Source organism: Saccostrea echinata, unplaced genomic scaffold (genome assembly GCF_033153115.1).
Source record: "Saccostrea echinata isolate AGI-Se365-2 ecotype Australia unplaced genomic scaffold, CSIRO_AGI_Sech_v1 ptg000009l, whole genome shotgun sequence".
Taxonomy (NCBI): Eukaryota; Metazoa; Mollusca; class Bivalvia; order Ostreida; family Ostreidae; genus Saccostrea; species Saccostrea echinata.
This window is the reverse complement of record NW_026889758.1, coordinates 37183479-37203362: the sequence shown is the minus strand read 5'-3', so window position 1 is coordinate 37203362 and position 19884 is coordinate 37183479. Positions and strand designations below refer to the sequence as shown.

At 34.0% G+C, this 19884-nt stretch overlaps 1 protein-coding gene and 1 long non-coding RNA gene across 6 annotated transcripts in view; both read right to left on the bottom strand.

The window, feature by feature from the left end:
- Positions 1-19884, bottom strand: part of LOC133182318 (cell surface glycoprotein 1-like) — a 38433-nt gene that overhangs the window by 10101 nt on the left and 8448 nt on the right. For 3 of the 5 annotated variants that reach the window (XM_061317111.1, XM_061317113.1, XM_061317116.1), the window contains exon 2: positions 9247-9333. The exons of 1 other annotated variant lie outside the window; for it this stretch is intronic. The gene's annotated coding sequence lies outside the window, so the exon portion shown is untranslated. Of the gene's footprint in view, positions 1-9246; positions 9334-11153; positions 11262-19884 lie in introns of those variants that run through there. One more of the 5 variants, XM_061317115.1, reaches the window with a different exon arrangement.
- On the bottom strand, positions 1630-3786 carry LOC133183647 (uncharacterized). Its single transcript, XR_009720693.1, has 3 exons — positions 3607-3786; positions 3461-3568; positions 1630-1747 (listed from the first exon to the last, which is right to left on the bottom strand). It is a non-coding gene; the product is annotated as an uncharacterized LOC133183647 (long non-coding RNA).

Sequence of the window (19884 nt, the reverse complement as noted above, 5' to 3'; positions counted from 1 at the left end):
AATTGAAGATCCCGTCATTTTTGGAGCAGGTTGTATATTTTGTAGAAAATTACCACTTAAACTTTTATATTTACATTTCCAATGTCTTTGTCCCCGATAAAACTATAAATAGTAAAAATACTTTATTTTTACATAAATCTACTGATTCATCGATAGGCGTGGTTAAAAAATCACGTGCGGGACGGGACAAATAGAGACAGAAGCGGGCTTGTAGCACATGAATTTGCGGAATCAAGAGCATGTAAATATAAGGAATAACTGTCAGATTTTTTTTATTTCATGACGATGATCAATCGATTGGCTTGCGTGATAATTTTACGCGTTTATGCAAATTATCACGCAAGCCAATTGATTGATCACATCATGAAACCAAAAAATTAGACAGTTATTCCTTAAATAAATTCATTTAAGTTTCTGTCATAATTGACTATCAATAAGGTAAGTAACTAAAGTAAAGGGAAATAACATTGATTTTCTACAGAATTTTCAACCAAAAAATGTTTGTAAAAAAAAAAAAAAAAAAAAAAAAAAAAAACAACAGGTATCCCTCAATGACGCAAGCTCTTGAAGGGTGGGAAAAGTGAAACTTAAAGGGAGAATCTTTCTGTACTGGTTGGGCGACGGGTGGGTGAAAATGAATGTATATTTGGTGTTATACACGGAATTATATGGGTCAGCTAGAGAAAAATTCAAGATCAGAGAATTCGGAGGACAACATTATAATAAATGCTACAGCATTCTACTTTGGAACAAAATCAAAATGGTACTGTACCATATGTGGGATGAAAGGAAACAATGATGCAGAATATCTCAAGAATGCTGCTCCAAGTTCTTTTTAAAACACAACATCTTATTTTGCGACAATGCACTGTCCTGCCCTATCATCTCTGAGCAACTCCATAAAAAATCAGAATTCCAAAAGTACTCTTTTAGACTGACACACAGACCGTTTTCTATGTCCAACAATGACATTTTACAACAATTGACAAAATGTAGAGAATTGCTAATTAAGAAAGAGTGTATAAGATTTGACTTTGATAACCCCCCTTTTCTAAATGATGAAGATTACATTAATCTCACTGGCATTTCATGAGATCAGATACTCTGGTCACTCATCTAGAAAATGTAGATCAGATTAAGGATCTGACAAAAGTCTGGCAAAGTGAATCCCTAAATACATCATCCAAACAAAGTTGGTCCAGGTAGGCTTATAGTTACTTGGGAATGGACTTGGTCCAAAATCTTTAACATGGTCACTCATCTGGAAAATGTAGGTCAGTCACATCCCAAGCAAGTCTGGTAGTGTCCAAATATGGATGCATCATCCATGCAAGTTTAAATATAGGTCAGATCCAGCATCCGAAGCAGGTCAGGCATTGTTCATCCCTTACTGCATCAAAAATGCACGTTTGGTATAGGTTAAGCTACATGTATTAATTACTTGGAAATGTAACTGCTCCAAAGACTTTTACTGTTTACTCAACCAAAACATGTAGGTCAGATCAAGCATAAGAAGCAAGTCTGAAGTGTCCATTCCTTGATGCATCATCCATGAATTTGGTATAGGTAGGGATTATAGTTACTTGGGAATGGACCTGCTCCAAAAACTGTAACATATTCACTCATCCAAAAAATGTAGATCAGATTCAGCATCCGAAGCAAGTCTGATAGTGTCAATTCCTAGATGCATCATTCATGCAAGTTTGGTTCAGATAGGGCTTATAGTTACTTAGAAATGGACTTGTTCCTATATCTTTAACAGGGATGCCAACGCTAACAACAACGCCTGGGGTACAGCATAAAGTCATCTCAACTTTGTTGAGGTGAGCTAAAAAAGCGAAGTATAAAAAAATAAGACAATTTCCCTTCAAATGTACAAATTTTAATAATGTACCAGTAACATCAAGCAGATGATATGTTTTTGACTTAAGTCATAGTGAGGTAGGCAACACAGGGTATAAACAAATGAAGTGTTACAAACAGAATTAAATTAATCTAAAGGAAAGAGTTTTTCCTCTCAAACAACAGGAGAAAAAGGGTTTGGCCCTCGATCCAACTCATATACCGGTACTTGAGGGAACTCACAAAATGTTCCCCTTCTATATTTTATTCCTTTTTCCTCCAGTAACATTAATACTTTGGGTCAACTACACAAAACATTCTCAAGTTAACTCATATGCAGAGGGTCATGTATTAAGTTCATGTTGCAAGGGGGCATAAAGAAATAGAAAGAGGTTTGTCCAACTCATGGTACAGAGAAGCTGAGGGAACATTCACCTAAAGGAAGGTATTAGTATGAAATATAAACATAGGTAATCAAAGATTACGAAGCTCACCTCGACAAATGTTATCTACATGTAAGGCAAATTTCACATCATATTTTTTTTCTAGTTAGGGTACATCCCAAGATCAATATCCATGCAAGTTTGATTTAATTATAGATCTGCTCAAAAAACTTTTGACCTGTTTAGTAATCAAGAAAATTTTGGTCAGTTCCAACATCCAAAGCAAGTCTGGAAGTTTTCATCCTTAGATGCACCATCTATGCAAGTTTAATCATAACAGGCCATAATATTATATAGCTACTCCAAAAAATTACCCTGGTCACTCATCTGGAAAATGTACGTCAGATTCAGAATCCAAGGCAAGTCTGGAAGTATCCATCCCTAGATACATCATCCATGCTGATTTGGTTAAAATATGGCTAAAATTCACTCATGTGGAAAATCTAGGTCAGATCCAGCATTCGAAGCAGGTTGGTTAGTGTACATCCTTAGATGCATCATCCATGAAAGTTTGGTCCAGGTAGGGCTTATAGTTACTTGGGAACGAGACTACTCCTAAATCTAAACCTGGTCTCACATGTGGAAAATCTAGGTCAGATCCAGCATCCGAAGCAAGTGTGGTAGTGTCCATCCCTGGATGCATCATCCATGCAAGTTTGGTCCGGGTAGGGCTTATATTTACTTTGGAATGGACCTGCTCCTAAAACTTTAACCTGGTCACTCATCCGGAAAATCTAGGTCAGATCCAGCATCCGAAGCAAGTGTGGTAGTGTCCATCCCTAGATGCGTCATCCATGCAAGTTTGGTCCAGGTAGGGCTTATAGTTACTTTGGAATGGACCTGCTCCTAAAACTTTAACCTGGTACACATCTGGAAAATCTACATCAGATCCAGCATCCGAAGTAAGTGTGGCCATGTCCATCCCTAGATGCATCATCCATGCAAGTTTGGTCAAGGTAGGGCTTATAGTTACTTGGGAATGGACCTGCTCCAAAAACTTTAACCTGGTCACTCATCCGGAAAATCTAGGTCAGATCCAGCATCCGAAGCAAGTGTGGTAGTGTCCATCCCTAGATGCATCATCCATGCAAGTTTGGTCAAGGTAGGGCTTATAGTTACTTGGGAATGGACCTGCTCCTAAAACTTTAACCTGGTCACTCATCTGGAAAATCTACATCAGATCCAGCATCCGAAGCAAGTGTGGTAGTGTCCATCCCTAGATGCATCATCCATGCAAGTTTGGTCCAGGTAGGGCTTATAGTTACTTGGGAATGGACCTGCTCCTAAAACTTTAACCTGGTCACTCATCTGGAAAATCTACATCAGATCCAGCATCCGAAGCAAGTGTGGTAGTGTCCATCCCTAGATGCATCATCCATGCAAGTTTGGTCCAAGTAGGGCTTATAGTTACTTGGGAATGGGACTTGCTCCTAAAACTTTAACCTGGGACGCCGACGCCAGGGGTATAGCATAAGCTCATCTCGACTTCGTCAAGGTGAGCTAAAAATGTAACAATACGTTTCTTTACAAGGAAGATGAAGAAAATAAATTACATCTGTTTTTATAAATACACCAGGAAAATGCTAAAAGGACTTTATGTACAGTAAAGGTTAAAAGTCAAATGTTGACATGTGCAAAATTGTATATATTTTATGAAATCAGTCTGAATTGCAAAATGCATTATTGCTAGAGAAAAACATTGACATTTTTGTTTCTGTGACATCTCAGACTATTGAGATTTCCCCTTTATTTTTTTAAAAAGAGAGAAAAATGCACATTTTTTTCTTTCAATTTTGACTTAAGTTTTAATAGAGCACAAACCTGCTCAGGATTTATTTTCACATATCATATTGATATTATCATTCTATACATTATATCAAAAGATGGAGTCTGAGCAGACCTGTGCTCAATTTATTGACATAAAATACAATATTTTCTTTCGAAATCATTGAAATGTTGAATTAACATCATTTAAGAATGTCATATCTGAGTTATGATGTCACAGCCATTGAAAATGTTTAACGCTTTGAAGCCTGTATAAATCCTCCTGGCTTAGAACAGACTTTCAGATTTCCCCAGCAGTTTGAAAGGGGGGGGGGGGGGCAGATATTGGCAATTACCAAATATAGTCCTTTCAAATTGATGCTTTGTAACTAGGATATGGATAGAATCCTGTGTTATATTGCTTGGGACTAATTTATAGGGATAATTCTACCCTTTCCTAATGTTGAGGGGTACCAGAACAATATCTTAATTGAATGCAGATATGTGTATGTATTTTACTCATTACAAAGTACAGTGGTCAGTCACTTAGAATCAGACAAGAACCAATACACCTCATCATATTGTGATCATAGCTAAAATTCATAATTTTATCATAGGCCATTTTCTATATACAACATGCAGTTGTCAAGTACCCCTATACATCTTGCAGCATGCAGATCAGAGTAAATGAATTCAATGGCCTATGCTAGTTAGAATGAGGCTTTTCACTATATATATATATAGAGAGAGAGAGGATAATTCAATGTTTTGTAGTTGGATATGGAATTTATTTAAGGAATGGGACAGGATTTTTTTTATATTCCCGTTCAAGAGTGTGAAGCATGTCATTGAGTGAAAATGTAAGAATATCCCGTCTTACGAGTGAACTAAATTCCACATCAAACTTCAAAAATATTGAATTTTCTGTTTGTTACATTTTCTTTCATTTTCCCTTTGCCTCTGTGTTTTTGTAACACAGTGTCATAGGCTGTGACATCATAGTTAAGCGACCAGACATCATAGCTTAGCAATTGTGAGATTGAAAACATTGTTAACATTGGATTTCAACCACATATTTGGAGAAACTTTGGCAGTTTCAGTCTCTGTCAGGATACTTTATTTACTTTATCTTATAACAGGGCAGGGAGTATTTTTTACAACATTCTTCATGAAGGGAAGGAAAATCAAGTATTTTACCACACTTCTGATAATCTGTCACACTGTGACAGAATATCACATTTATTCAATAAAAAAAATTACAGTATTTTACTGTTGAAAATGTAATAAATTATATAACTGCCAGATAAAATACATTTGCTTGACAGAAGTAGAGCCAAAACATCTGCGTTGAGGGAGATCATTGCAATTTGTGGATTGCACTTAAAACATCCTCAATAGATGGAAATGATATTTATACCTTAAAGTGCAGTTATAGTATGTTGTATTTCCACTGCTTTGTTTTTGCTTTAAAAATGGCTACATGAAAAGGAATATTCAATTTAAATGTTAAATGTAACTGGGGGAAGGGGGGATTTAATAAATGTATTCAGCAAACTTATGTAGATGAAATACGTCAGTAAAACCTGTCTAATCCAACATGCAATGGGAGACGAATTTTGTGTTGGAATAGACAGGGTGTCGGATTGCACAGTGTAAAAAAACAATGATAATAGTAAAATGGGAACAAAATTTAACGTCAGAGTTCACAGTGTGACAGATTGCACAGGTGTCGGATTAGACAGTTTTCATTATTACCTAACCTACTATATAAATTGTAATTAGGCATTTTGAACTGTTTCCTGATTCATTTTTATGTTTTTGCACATCATGAAACAGTCAAAACTGTTTACCCGGTCACAGAATGAACTGTTGCATGGCTGAACTGATCCATTATGACGTCATAATCAATTTCCCGTACTTTACAGCTATAATATTGAATTATGTATAAATTGAAGCATTTTCATGGCAATAAATTTAAAACTATTATTTGAAGAGTAATCCTGATACCCATATAAATATATATTCAATTTAATATCATTTAAGAAATAAATAACAAGTTTAAAAACTTCAATGGGAATTGAAGTGGGTCGGTCACGTGATCAAATCCTGTGAAGGCCGAAGGCCTTCTCAGAAGATTTGATCACGTACCGACCCACTTCAATTCCCATTGAAGTTTTTAAACTTGTTATTTATTACTTATATATACATTTGAGACGGACAATAGAATGTAATCGAATATAAATATTGCACTAACTGTACGTCGTAGATTTTGACAAATTACGCTAGGTGTAAATCGGCTTGAAAAGCGGTTACGCTTCAAATTCATCAGGCAAAGGATTCTGTTTTGAAGGGAATATTCTGTGAAAGGCTACTTGTGATCAATTATAGTGAGCATATTGGTGTCTGGGAATTTTTGTATTCATGAGAACCCATATTCGATGTTAAAAAACACAAGAAACACGTCCGATGTTTGATAATAAAAAGTTGGAGGAATTTCGGTCGGAAAGGGATGGATGGAGACACTTGTCCGGACCAGATAACTTGAAATCAAGTACAAAATTTGATCAAAAACATAAAATCTACGATTTCAGTAAGGCATATTTATTAATTTATGATGTTGAAGTGGAGACACTGGTGACAGCTTACATTGTTAAGACAACGTCACAACGATCTCGATGATGGAGGTGTGCCTACCGAACTTCCAAAGTGCAGTGTTTGTCAGCTGTTTGTGGCGTGATTGCATTACATTGATATTTTTCAACAGATTTTCAAATTTATTGTGAGTAAAGTTTAATGAAAAAAAATTATAGCATTCAGAGGTCTGCGAGAAAAATAAGGGTAAACGTTGAGACTATGCAGCTCAGACATGGAACTTATAACATGTAGTTTTCTATTCTCTATGTAAAACTGATCAAAAACTGTATTAAATACTCGTTTACATTGTAAATAAAATGATTATTATTTTACTTGCGTATTTTGTACATTTTTATGCATGAAAAACATGCTATATTGCTTAGTGGAGTAAGTCTTTTTATGTAGATATTACTGCGCTGTGTGATTAGGTCACGTAATGACCTATGACCTTCGGAAAACTTCATACAGGTATGAAGATATTTGCTCTCTGCATGTTTATATAATAGAGAGATACCACAAATGTATATATTTGAAAAAAGAGGTCAAGAACACCTTTTCTGAGGGTAATTTTTGGAAAAATGTAGGCTCCTTTCACTCACTATAGATCTTTGCCTTAAACGTCCGACTCAGCGTGTTATATTCAAACCTATGTTGTTTACTAAACAATACATGTATACATCAATTTATTAGTGCATGAAAATACTAAGAAAAAATACAAACTTTTGTCGATGTGTTTATATCATTACTTCAAGAAATTATATAGTAGGTTAGGTAATAAAACACTTATTTCATGACAACTCGGGAAACAGTCAAACTGTTGTCCCTCGATAATGGGGAAGACCTGGGAAACTGTTGCCCTCGGCCTTCGGCCTCGGGCAACAGTTTCCCAGGTCTTCCCCATTACCTCGGGACAACAGTTTGACTGTTCCCCTTGTAGTCATGAAATAAGTGTATACTGTACGAACATAACGAACAGTATTCAATCTTGATTTGCTTTAAAAATGGCTACATGAAAAGAATATTTAATTTAAATGTTAAATGTAACTGGGGGGGGGGGGGGGGGGATTTGATAAATGTATTCAGCAAACTTATGTAGATGAAATAAGAAGATAACGAAAAGTATTCAATCTCAAAAGTCCAATGAAACAATACAAATCTGGAGCAGAGCAAACACGGACCTCAAAATATAATAGAGGTGGGATCAGGTGCCATGGAGGAGTGAGCATCCCCTGCCGACTGGTCACACTCACTGTGTGCTCCTTGTCATGACCGGGGGAAAAAATGGAAAAATCCGTAGACAGTTCAGTCCTGATCTCCAAAAACTACATAGATATTGTCTATCAGAAACTCAAGCATCTTTTTAATAGTTAAGTAGTTTAGTAGTTAATAATTGAGTCAATGGAAAAAAAAATCAAAAATCTCTTCAAAGTACAAGTTAATACAACAAATAAGTAATATTTTACTACAATTATGTCTATACTTAAATGCATGTAAGGTCTGTGTATTTCTTTGAAGTCTTCATCTCTGATCTAGAAACTTTAATCACAGTACATGCATTTATTTCACTTAACCCAGTTCTTTATCATTTACATAATATATTTACTTTACATCAGTCATAAGATATCATGTAATCATTATGTAAATGATGTAGTTTTGATGTTTCTTTGATATATGCATGTACATTACAGGAGATCTGAAGATAATTCTAGATTTCTCTCAAGTCAATTTCTTTGCCTAAAAATAAATTACTTTAGCACAAACAGATCCAGATTTTTCAGAAGGACCAATGATCTTTTATCCCTCTCAAACCTTATATTGTGTTCTCAATCAAGACTTTTATCATAAACAAAGGAAACTAAGTTAAAAAATTCTTTTTTTTTTTTTTTTTTTTTTTTTTTTGTATTATGCCTTCATTGATTTCATGGTACATATTCACATGTATATTGTATTCAAATTGTAACTCTTTCAAACATACCATTCTCTCTTTGAGTTATTATCCCAGACTACAGTATCTCAATCACTCAATGCATGCTTAATAAAAGAAATTCATAGATATACATGTATAACTTAGAATTATTTGTGGCTAAAACTACAGCTAAATCACTTTTGTGATCGTAGAATTCGGGAGCCATTAAAAATGAACGAGTATTTTTTACATTGATGCTGTGTTTCTTTGTAATTATATTAGAGATTGATTTTATGGAATTTAGTCCAGAAGCAATCTCTGAAAGTCAATATCTTCACAAATATCTGAATACCAATCCACAAATGGCAGAAATTGATCTGAGGAAAAGAACCAAGTCTTTACTGAAAATATCTGGCCTTAAACCCGTATACATGTATGTTGCCATACTTGTTTGACAGAATCTTAGCAAACTCATTCACTGTAACTCTGTGAAAAATGAAAAAGCTTCCAAAAGCGAAACACCTTCAGCAGTGGATGGAAATGTTGAATAGATCGAAGTCTGGTCTAGACCATTTGTTCAATGCAGCAACACTGAAGTTTCTATATTTGTCAACTATATGTAGGAGTTAAGAATGTACATTTCATGCATGAACATACCTAAAGATGTGTGTAAAATAAATCCTAATCCTTTTTCACCTTCTCTCCTTCTCAGAAGGCAGTGATCAACACACACTTTTTCTTATTCTGAAAATAAACCCATTAAAAATTTTAGTAGGAAAGCAAAAACAACAACAACAAAACAATGTCCTTCCTGTCAAAATTATAAATGACCCAGGTCAATGTAATCAAGAACCATTGGTCACTGAATGCTGGGGTTACACCTACAAAAATAATACCCTCTGGTATATAGTCACTGAAAACTGGGTGAGTGACCCAGAAGGTCAAGTGTGGTGAATGCTGTGGAGAGTTTATCTGATTGTAAATCCTCACTCTTAGTTCCAAGATTCCTTTTTCACATCTGTTCATCATCAAAAAAAGTTTTCATTATAAATGACTCTCTCATGTAGCAACATTCCTTCATGAGTAACTGGATGAAAAAAAGGAGAGTTTCCTCCCAGATGTGCATGTGTGAACTTTGTCCTCCTGATCATATCCATGCATAAAGGAAATCATTGTCTCCTAGAATAGAAGCAGTATTTTTAACTTAAAGGGCTTGCTAATCTATGTTTATAATGACTTTAAACAGCCAACCTTGTCTTTTCTAAAATATGCACTGAAAAAAGGATCATACATACTTGACAGATTTTCCATTAAAAAGGGTGCCATTTTTATATTAGATCACCCTTTAATTAAACAATCATGAATTTGAAAAAATTTGTTAGATATTAGAACACTTTTCTCCTTAGTTCAAACGCAATAGCTATGCCTGACTCGAGTCAATTAATATCAAATATTCTGTCTATATGTATAATTAGTCATTTGTGGAATTTGAAAAAGACTTTAATACATGTACTTTTGATTAATTGTCAAGGCAAGGTCATCTCCAGATCATTCTTCAATAAAGATAATTTTGTAACATATGTATTTTTCTCATGTGAAGAGAATCAGTGCTTCATAATGATTTAATGGCAGTAAAATTGCTTTTCCCTTTTGGTGATGAGATTCCCAGATACGATTCCTGACAGATCCTAGGACACAAACATCTGTCTGTCTAGAACAGAAGATCACTTACAAGGGGGCATGTCAGGGGAACCAAACACAATATGGAATATATCTCTCCCTCATACAGCACCAAGCAACTGATGACATGACGGATAACATCTCAGACTGCAGCAAACACACTACCAAACTGACTGTTAAGGTTTTAATTCACTGTGCTGAGAAATGACAGCTGAGAGAAACCGCAAATGAAGCTTGATGGTAGAGTTAATTGTTACTCTTATCTCCGAGCACTGTACAACAATTTGGAATATATTCATCTCAACAAAATCAACTAAAGCTCTTTAATTGTGCACAAAACATGGGATTATAAATTTTAGGATATTACATGCTGAAATCTGAGTCATGAACCACATTTAACTGAATTCAGCAGAGGAAAAAAGTTATCAATCTAAAACAAGCATGCATATGTCATTAATAGGGATTACATTGCTCAGAACTTCTGTTCTTTAGCCAATCCTAAGTAAAACCTGCCAAAATAACTGGGAGACAAGATTCACATGTTGATAAATAAAGTCTCTTTAGACTGCATTACAACATTCCTCTAGTGCATTATCTCTATAATCCCATAATTGTTCTTTCTGGGATAGGGGTGGGGGTTATTTCAATTAATTATGTATAAAACTAAACAAAGAAAAATACTTTTAGTCCAAAATTTTAAAAATGTATGCAACATCCTGATAAAGGGAAATATAATTCTATCAATGCAAATAATGGACGAATTAACACATGAAAATCATTGAAGTAACAAACTAACAATTACTCAATGCTAGATTTCAACAAAAAATAGAAATAAAATGCTTTATGTTGAAAAAATTACCAAACAAAAAAGGGAAGAAAATTACCTGTTGAATTAAGGCTTTTCCATTTGTTTATATTGTTGGATGTGTAAATAATATTTACATGTATTTACACTGCAGCTCTGAGTGACAGTTATCTGTTGGGAAGGTGTAGAGACATGTGTTATCCCTCAAGATAACAAACAACTTGTCTGATATCATTATCAATTATCTTATTTCTGTCGGTCAAGGAAAAAAATAAGTTAAAAAATGAATGATACTAAATGAATTATTTTTCCTTCTCTTCAGTATGTATTCATGTGACATTACTATAATAACTTGTTTATGGAAAAATGCTCAAGACTTGTAAGAAAATAATCTTATTGGCAAGGAAATTTTACAGCCTTAAAAGGAAAACAAGCTTGTATACTTCTTTTCCAAGGACTTCTATGTAGCATATGTAAGAGAGGCATGTAAGAGAGATTAAAATAGACACTAATTGTTTCATCAGTTTTAAGAAGGTTGAAAAAGCTCAATTAAAAAAAAGCATTTATTTAAAAACTATTTATAGTAATCTCTCCAATCTATCGGAACATGACACTAAAATCTTGATCGTTGATTCAACAACAATCACATGCATAAATCACATGACCACTGCAATAACATCATGCTCTCAATGTTGTCCCTATATAATCATGCTGACCCATAGATAATTATTGGCTGCTGAGCTGTGGTTTCGTTTGGCTGTGGAGACTAAGGTCATGTGGGAGAGTAAACAATTAGGAAGAGGGATAAATGAGTTTTTAGTTACACTGATAAACCACAAACTATTGATAGCAGATAATTATGGGAATGAGTCATGTGACATACTTGGTGTTGATGAGTTTTTTCCTGAATATCATCACTTGACCTTTGATTTGAACTCCAGTTTGGATGAGTAGAAGTGAACAGGATGGGTCAGAGAGGAGTGATGGTGCTAATCCAAATTGGAAGCAATGATAAATCAACAATTTGTATAAATACTACTGAGTCACAAATAACTGCTGGAAGTGAATTTCAAATAACATGAAATATATTTTTCTGCAGATTACAAAGCAACCATAATACAGTAATAAACTCTAAAATCTTCTATCTTGACAATGCAACCTAAAGTGGTACATCTTCAACTTAGAGGAAAACTACTGTAAATGTGTAATATTAGGCGTGTAATATTATATATGGTGGAAAATGGAAATTGATTTTTGAACAAGTTAGCATCATAGATTTGATTTAAGACAATTATTATTAAATGCTCTTATTTATGTGTATATATATGTGTGCAAGACATTTAGTGTTGTACTTGAATTAGCAGAAGTTCCTTTGCCAAAAGTGCTAAAAAAAAAAGAATACACAGCCAAATGTAACATGTTTACAGTATGTTAAATGAACTATGATTTATTACAAACCAATTAGTACCATGCACTAACATTATATGCTGGAGCTCTACCAACTTATTAATGTATACATGGAAACTTTTGTCCCCATTTTATTTTCGCCCCTTTCGCCATACTCACAGGTGGGCAAATTTAAAACTGGGAAAATTCAAAAACACAGTATCATTTCTAAAACAGAATTGTGACTGGGCAAATTTGAAACTAGGCAAAATTGTTTGCAAGTGTGAAAGGGCAAAAATAACTTGGGGTAAAACTAACCCTGTATACAGTAGTCCTTGTAGTAGTACCCCTTTTTCTCCTTAGTCCTCAAGTTTTCACCCAGAAAATGACAATAAACATTGAGACTCGTGCTAATCCATAACAATATCCATGTGCAAAGCTAAATAACTGCATGGAAAGGAAAAAAAGGCCAGTTCCACTAATATCATAGAGGTCCTCTACTGACTTAAAGCAATCTGACACATTTAAAGTTCATTTTTACTACTACAGTAGTTACAATGAGTTGAACTTCATCATCTCGAACACTGATATCTCAAAGGAATATTTCAAAGTGCATTGGCAGTCCAAACCTCTTTTCCTTTGTTTTTCAAGCCTCTTTATCTCAAATTGATGGATTATCTCAAAGTTTAATCTTGGTCCCATAGAGTTTTGAGGTTTGACTGTATTTTAATATGATGCCATACATCATCTAAAGTGTATTTCGGTACAAATTTGAAAGTAAATTTGACATAAGTATTTTCTTCTTAATTGTGAAGTAATCTGGCACATACCTGTTAAGATTGCTTAATTCCAGGTGTAAACCTTCATAGAACAAATGAGAAGAAACAATTAAAGGAGTGCATCTCCCTCACACGGATGTCAGAATCCAAACACCAATAGCCTGGGGCCTGAATCAGACATGAGACACACTACAAATTGCTCATCCACATTAATCTATACATTGTGCTGTGCCTTTGGTCAGAACACATAGATTTAACTGCCAGAGCACCAATGTATACAATCTGGGGGAGAGGTGATGACCTGTGTGTCAGGTCAAGGAAATAAATAATCCCCTTTTATTTTTCCTAATAACAATAATAATATGTGACGTCTTATCTGTATCAATAATAATCAGAATTTTTTTTTCCTGGAAAGTAATTTTTAATATATTCGATCAGTGCATATTATCTATTCAAGATATATTACTAAAGTCAGGTACTCTTCACACAATTGCTCCGACGAAAATAGTTCCATTCATGATCAGTAGATACAAGATTACAACAAATGTTAAGAATAATGATGTATATTTAATACGTTAAAGAAAACAAAATTAACGTAAAAAGATTTTAAGAAAATCATCTTTTCCCCGGAAAAGCAAATAAAAAGTTTTCATATTCCTACGCTCGCTGCCTCCTCAGTCTTTTTCCCGAAAATATATAGGTCATACTTCGATTGATAATGATAAATCTTTCACCAGTTATATTACTGTCATTATTATTGTTCGTTCATTGCCTTATAATTTCTTTTGAATGGATATGTTAATCATTAACTGTGTGTGTTTTTTTCTCTCTTTTAATGAATAACGGAATGGTTATTATGGTTAAACACCTGCAATCGTAACCTCTCGGCAAAGCAACGTAATGTTCCGAGCTCGTCTGAAAGGATCTTCGCACGTGTGTAGACCTAGGCTATTTGGTCTTGCAAGCACAGGTGTGTGCACCGTTTGCTAGAGACGCTTAGATCACGTAGACTGGGTATCAGTATTTGCTACGGAAATGAAGAAGTTTAGAACTATACACCAGTTTCATAAGAAGTGCAGGTTTTTTACTCAAGCCCTAAATTGGGCTAGAGGGGCCGAGTTATCTATAACGAGACTAGGTCATCGATCTACTCAGTTTAAAAACACGAAAATATACTAAGTTTATCTTCAAAACATCTGTATATTCAAAATCTATATTAAGTGTTAAATGTCGGATTCTATCCTATGACGAAGGAATATTCAGTGATGCTCCATAGCCGCAACCGATCTCGCGCTTTCCTTTGCGTTTAACAACGGCCGTCAATGCATCTCTGGACAAGTTCATTGATTACAAGTTCATTCGTTCTAAAAGGTGACATGTTGACCATCTTTAACATCTGCCTATACTAGGGGTGATAGTAATTTAATAGCACAAAATTAAAAAATAAATTAAAATCTATCCTTGATAGATCTATAGTTTTGCTATTTATAAAAATGGGCTATCTTTGATAATCCATAACGGCTTGAACTTGATTTGATTTTTTTTTTTTTTACATAAGATTATATCATTGGAAAGTTAGATGGTACACATGTAGCACAGGCCCATATAGTACGCGGGATTTTTTTCGGAGCCCCCCCCCCCCTTCACTTTGAAAACGTTGCTACAGGCCTGTAACATGCTATTTGGTTTAAATATTCCTGAAAATGAACGAGGTGTTAAATACATTTTTAAAATTATACGATTAATTATATTTAGTCTATGTTCTATGTGAAATTAAAACTATTTTTAGCGACTTTGTGATAGTCACTACATGCATCTACATCTAACGTTATATATGAACATGCAGTTTGTTTCCTAGTACATGCATATTTTATTCAACAAAAGATGTTGAAACTCAGTAGCCTAAATATTTTGTCGTTTTAGGATATTTATGGCACTTTTATTATGACTTTCTACAGCTTGAGTATCTCTGACGTTTTGTCAGTAAATACTTGTTTTTTTTTATTAGAAATCATCTGAGCACAATGAAAATTCGAATAAATTAAAAGTCGAATATATTGGATATGGGGTAACCCATATCTATTCTTGTTTCTCTCTGCTTTTTAATCATTGACCCAATTTTAGTGGCCCCTCCTGTGGGATAATCTAGTAAATAGTGAACTATATCAATTTTTCCTCTACAATGAAACATGTTGGAAAAGAAATAGGTATGTCACGTAGTGACATTTTGCCTAAGAGATATGATTACTTATGGAGAATTCTAATAAAAATTATTGACATAAGAGAGATAAAGCTGCTCTTGCTTTAATATAACCTTGATCACAAGTTTATCTAGATTGAACTCAGACAGAAATTAGAATTTTATTTGATAATCTACATTATCAGATCATTCAATTCACAACCAACAGGTGTTGAGATAGTGTCTGTATCAGAAAAAATTCAAATTGTACTAGAGTATACCCTAACAAATTATAAAATGATGAATCATTATATAACTCCAGTGTTTCTATTTAGAGGTTCTGGCAAAAAGAGAAGGAAAGATCTATAAATAAATTAAGTATATATAGCTTATATATATCATCCAGTTAGTCTAATGAAAGAGAGAATTCTTTTTAATAATATTATAAACCATTATTAGACAGAAAATCACAGATTTATGTACAAGTGAGAAAGATGTGATAAACAAGCCAGCTAGCCTGTCAATAAAAAGCCTGTATCAATATTTAATGAGTACCTGATCAGTTACCCTTTACCCGAGTAAAGAACTTTCAACAGATATGATCTAGCTATGTCAGGACATTGGGATTTAAGGGGACTAAACCCTTTTAATATTTTTGCACTCACTCTGTATTCTGGACATGAACTTGGAAAACAGCTGCTGTTTTTAATTAAAGATGAGCTTATGATAATTATGAAACTCATGCAGTTTGTCAAGGACCTGCAAGCAAGGGACTACCAAAATATTCTGTGTCACAGTCTCATCTCATTATTTTTTTCCATTTGGTTGTATATTTTTAATGAAATGCAGTAAAACTTATTTAGTACAAACTTTGGCCAGAGATTTGGCAAATTTACGGATACAGCAAACTTTTTGAGATCCCTGGCAAAATTCTTAACAATTCCTTGTAAAATTTTATGCTTATAACAAACATTGATGTACCAAATTTATGGACATAGTGAACTGATTTTGTGTTCCATTAAAGTTAAAAAGAACAAAATTTGCATCTTTTATTGCAAATTTTTTAAGTTTTTGAAATTTAAAATATTAAACTGACATTATTATTCTTTTCAGTACATGTATTTATATTGAATTCAATTTACCGGTAACAAAACAAAAACTTAAGTAGTCCAAAGTAAATTTTGTATTTTAATACTTCCCTGAACATATTCAGTAGTCATACTTGAAGGAAAAAATGTAGATATAATAATTTACGGATAGCAAAACTAAATTCACAGGTACCAAGGACTTTGCTATAAGAGTTTTACTGATTAGAAGATGGAAATTTATGTCCATTTTGACTGAATTGCCAATGAACTCAATACAGGTGATAATGATACACATGTATGTGTGGGAGGGGGATGGTGGGAGGTTCCTATCGTAAGGGGGGGGGGGGGGGGGTCCTGTTTCAGCTAATGAAAATTTAAATTACCCACTTTCATGAATATAGGGTATAGTATATACCAAACAAAGCCATTTCATTTTCTGCAAAATCCTTGAATTAGTTTTTCTTATAGTGACCTTAAAGAGTACAAAAAACACTTCATAACTTTAATCAAATATTTCAACAGTTGTTAACCCAGCTCCACCTTCCAGAGAAACATTAATGTAAAAGGCCATCTATCTATCATTCCCCTCATTACTGTATGGCAAAGCAGAGAATGTGGTCAAAAATGTGTCAAGCAGAATAAGAAATCTTTGGTGTGTATGGTAGTGACAAAGAATTTTTTTTCTGAATGGTCACTATACCGCCCACTTGTACACCTAGCAATTTAGGTTACAATATAGCCTCAGAGAAATTCCTCAGATTCCTCTAGTTTGCACCTATATCCATGGCACTGGGTACAAAAGAACCACACATAACTTCCTACCAGCAAGATGTTTTATTTTTTGTTTATGCCAATAAAAAGTCAATGGGGGATGAAAAAGGTAATACAGTTCCCCATCCTAAAGCAATTGAAGCATTTAATGACAGATATATACGTTGTCAATATAACCTTGTGGGCCTTAATCCTCATCAAAAACACAATTAATTGACACAAAGATCTCTTTTTTGACCTGTTCTTGTGTCCAAAAAATTAAATGCTGAAGGATTCAGAAGTGTTTTTCAGTATTTAGCAAGGTTATAGTACCAGTGTCACCAATATCATCTCATGTGACTTTAAGAACTAATATTTATTATGTTTTAGTCGTATTTGGTAAAGTCTACTCTACAGTATTCTCTATAAAGTTCTGTACATGCTGCATGTACTACAAGTACATTTCCTCTGTGGGTAGACATGCAGTACACCAATAGATAGTGGTGTTTTTACTTACCTGTCTAGCAACTTTATCCAAATCAGATAAATTAAGTACTTCTGAACCCTTAGATTATACACAACTACATGTATGTTACACAATTCAACATAGAGACTCTAAGTGTGGTCTATATTTAAAATATTCACACTGGCTGCATGAGAAACTGGCCAAGTGCTGAAGGATACTTGGTTTACTAACAGCTTGAAAAAGGGTATACTAGTCTTCACTGCAGTATTTTAAGTAAAACAATATACAGGTTACATATAGTGCGATTGGTGCATGTTGTTTAATTAGCCTCTAACTTAGCAATAATGATGTACCAACATCAAGTGACCATAGCTCTTTAAAATCTCTCAAATCCTATCTGAATTGGTCATATTTGCAGGAATACAAGCTAGTACAGCCAATTATGGATTTAAAATCTGCTTCAACTTTTATAGAGCTGGATGGAAATGAAAACCTTGTCTGTAGCTGCTGAAGATATATTAAATCTTGTTTTCATGTATTATACATGTTTAGCAAGCACTGTATTCAGTAGTTTTTACTTGCGAGATGAAAGAGGCAATGCTTGTGGTTGAGAAGAAATTGATATAAATGACCAATAACTATCATAAAAATTGCTTAAAGTACAACTTTATAATACAGTAAAACACAGTTAAAGTGAACACACTTATAATGAATTCACACTTATAGCAAAGTGATTTTCATTCCCCTTCGTTTAAAAATAGAAAAATTCAACGAAGTGGGTATAATTACCTACTCACTAAAGGAAGAAATATGACCAAAATCATATTTCAATTTAAAGGTTAAAGCTAGCTAGGACATGATTAAAGTCAGTAAACAACTTTCATTTTCACAATATTCCCTTCATTTATTTCATGCATAAAAATTTCAAGGTGATCGATAGTTATGTCAAATCAACGGAAGTTAATCATTTGCAAATTCAAGGTCAAAAGCCAACTTCTAGGTCAACTACTCTGATGTCAGTATTGAAACTATCTCATCCTTATCATATATGTGTTAGTGTAGCTTAAAAAAATGATCTTTTAAAGAATAGTGGTCCACAAAAGAAATAAATATAAAGACATCAAATGTCACAGGCGATTAGGTAAACTCTAGTTGTTGAACTCATAATTCCATATGTGGTTTTGTTAGCAGATATAAGCACATCAGATCATCCTAATAATGAGCTAGATGTTTGATTAACAATCTCAAATTAAAGATGTTCTGGACAGGTCAACCCCAGAGGAGACTGACATATTTAATTAATCAATTACAAAGTCACATTGGCCTTGGTCAGGGTTAACAACAATGCTGGTATTTAAAGATCTCAGCTTTTATATGTCTCTTAATCTATGAAGGTCAATGAAATAACCACCACAGGTCATCTTCAACAGAAATGTTTCATTTACCAATGTCAAGGTTAAAAGCCAAGGTAAATGTAAATTAATTTACCTATATATGCAGATAAAAGATAATGTTAACAGCAAAATTTATTTTTTATTACAAACTTTAAGATTAGAGGTCATGGCTAAAGTCATCTCTGATGGTGTTTTTCATAAAATATCACCTTGGTTTAACTATGAAGCCTACCTGAGGTCAAGGTTAGGTCAACCCCATGATAGCATTCTGAATTACTTAAAGTATACATGTGTGAAGTCTGTTCAAGATTATAACAGCTTAACACAACAGCTAGACAAAATTGACACAGATGGAATGAGTCAGCTGTTTTTTCTTTTTCACAGAATGTACTTTGCTTTGAAACCTGTCCAAAAAATTAAAAAATTTTGCATAAAATTTAAACTGTCTTAACTGTCCTTGACCATTAATGCCAAAGATATCAGAGCTTTTTAACAAGATACATTAGTGACCTTATTTATTTTTTGGGTATTAATTGCTTGTGGCTGATTTATTCCCTGCAGTGTAACAGCTTACACTGAGCATTGCCACTGTAGGAATGCCTTGGCTTCCCCAGACAATGTTGACCATTATAGAATAGAATAAAAATCAATAGAGCTCTCTCAAAGTCTAAATGTCTGGGTGCACATTTGACCTATATCAAAGGGCTAGGTTACCATTTGTCATTAAGGAGGATTGCATTTGTACACATAATTACTGAAGGATGAGAT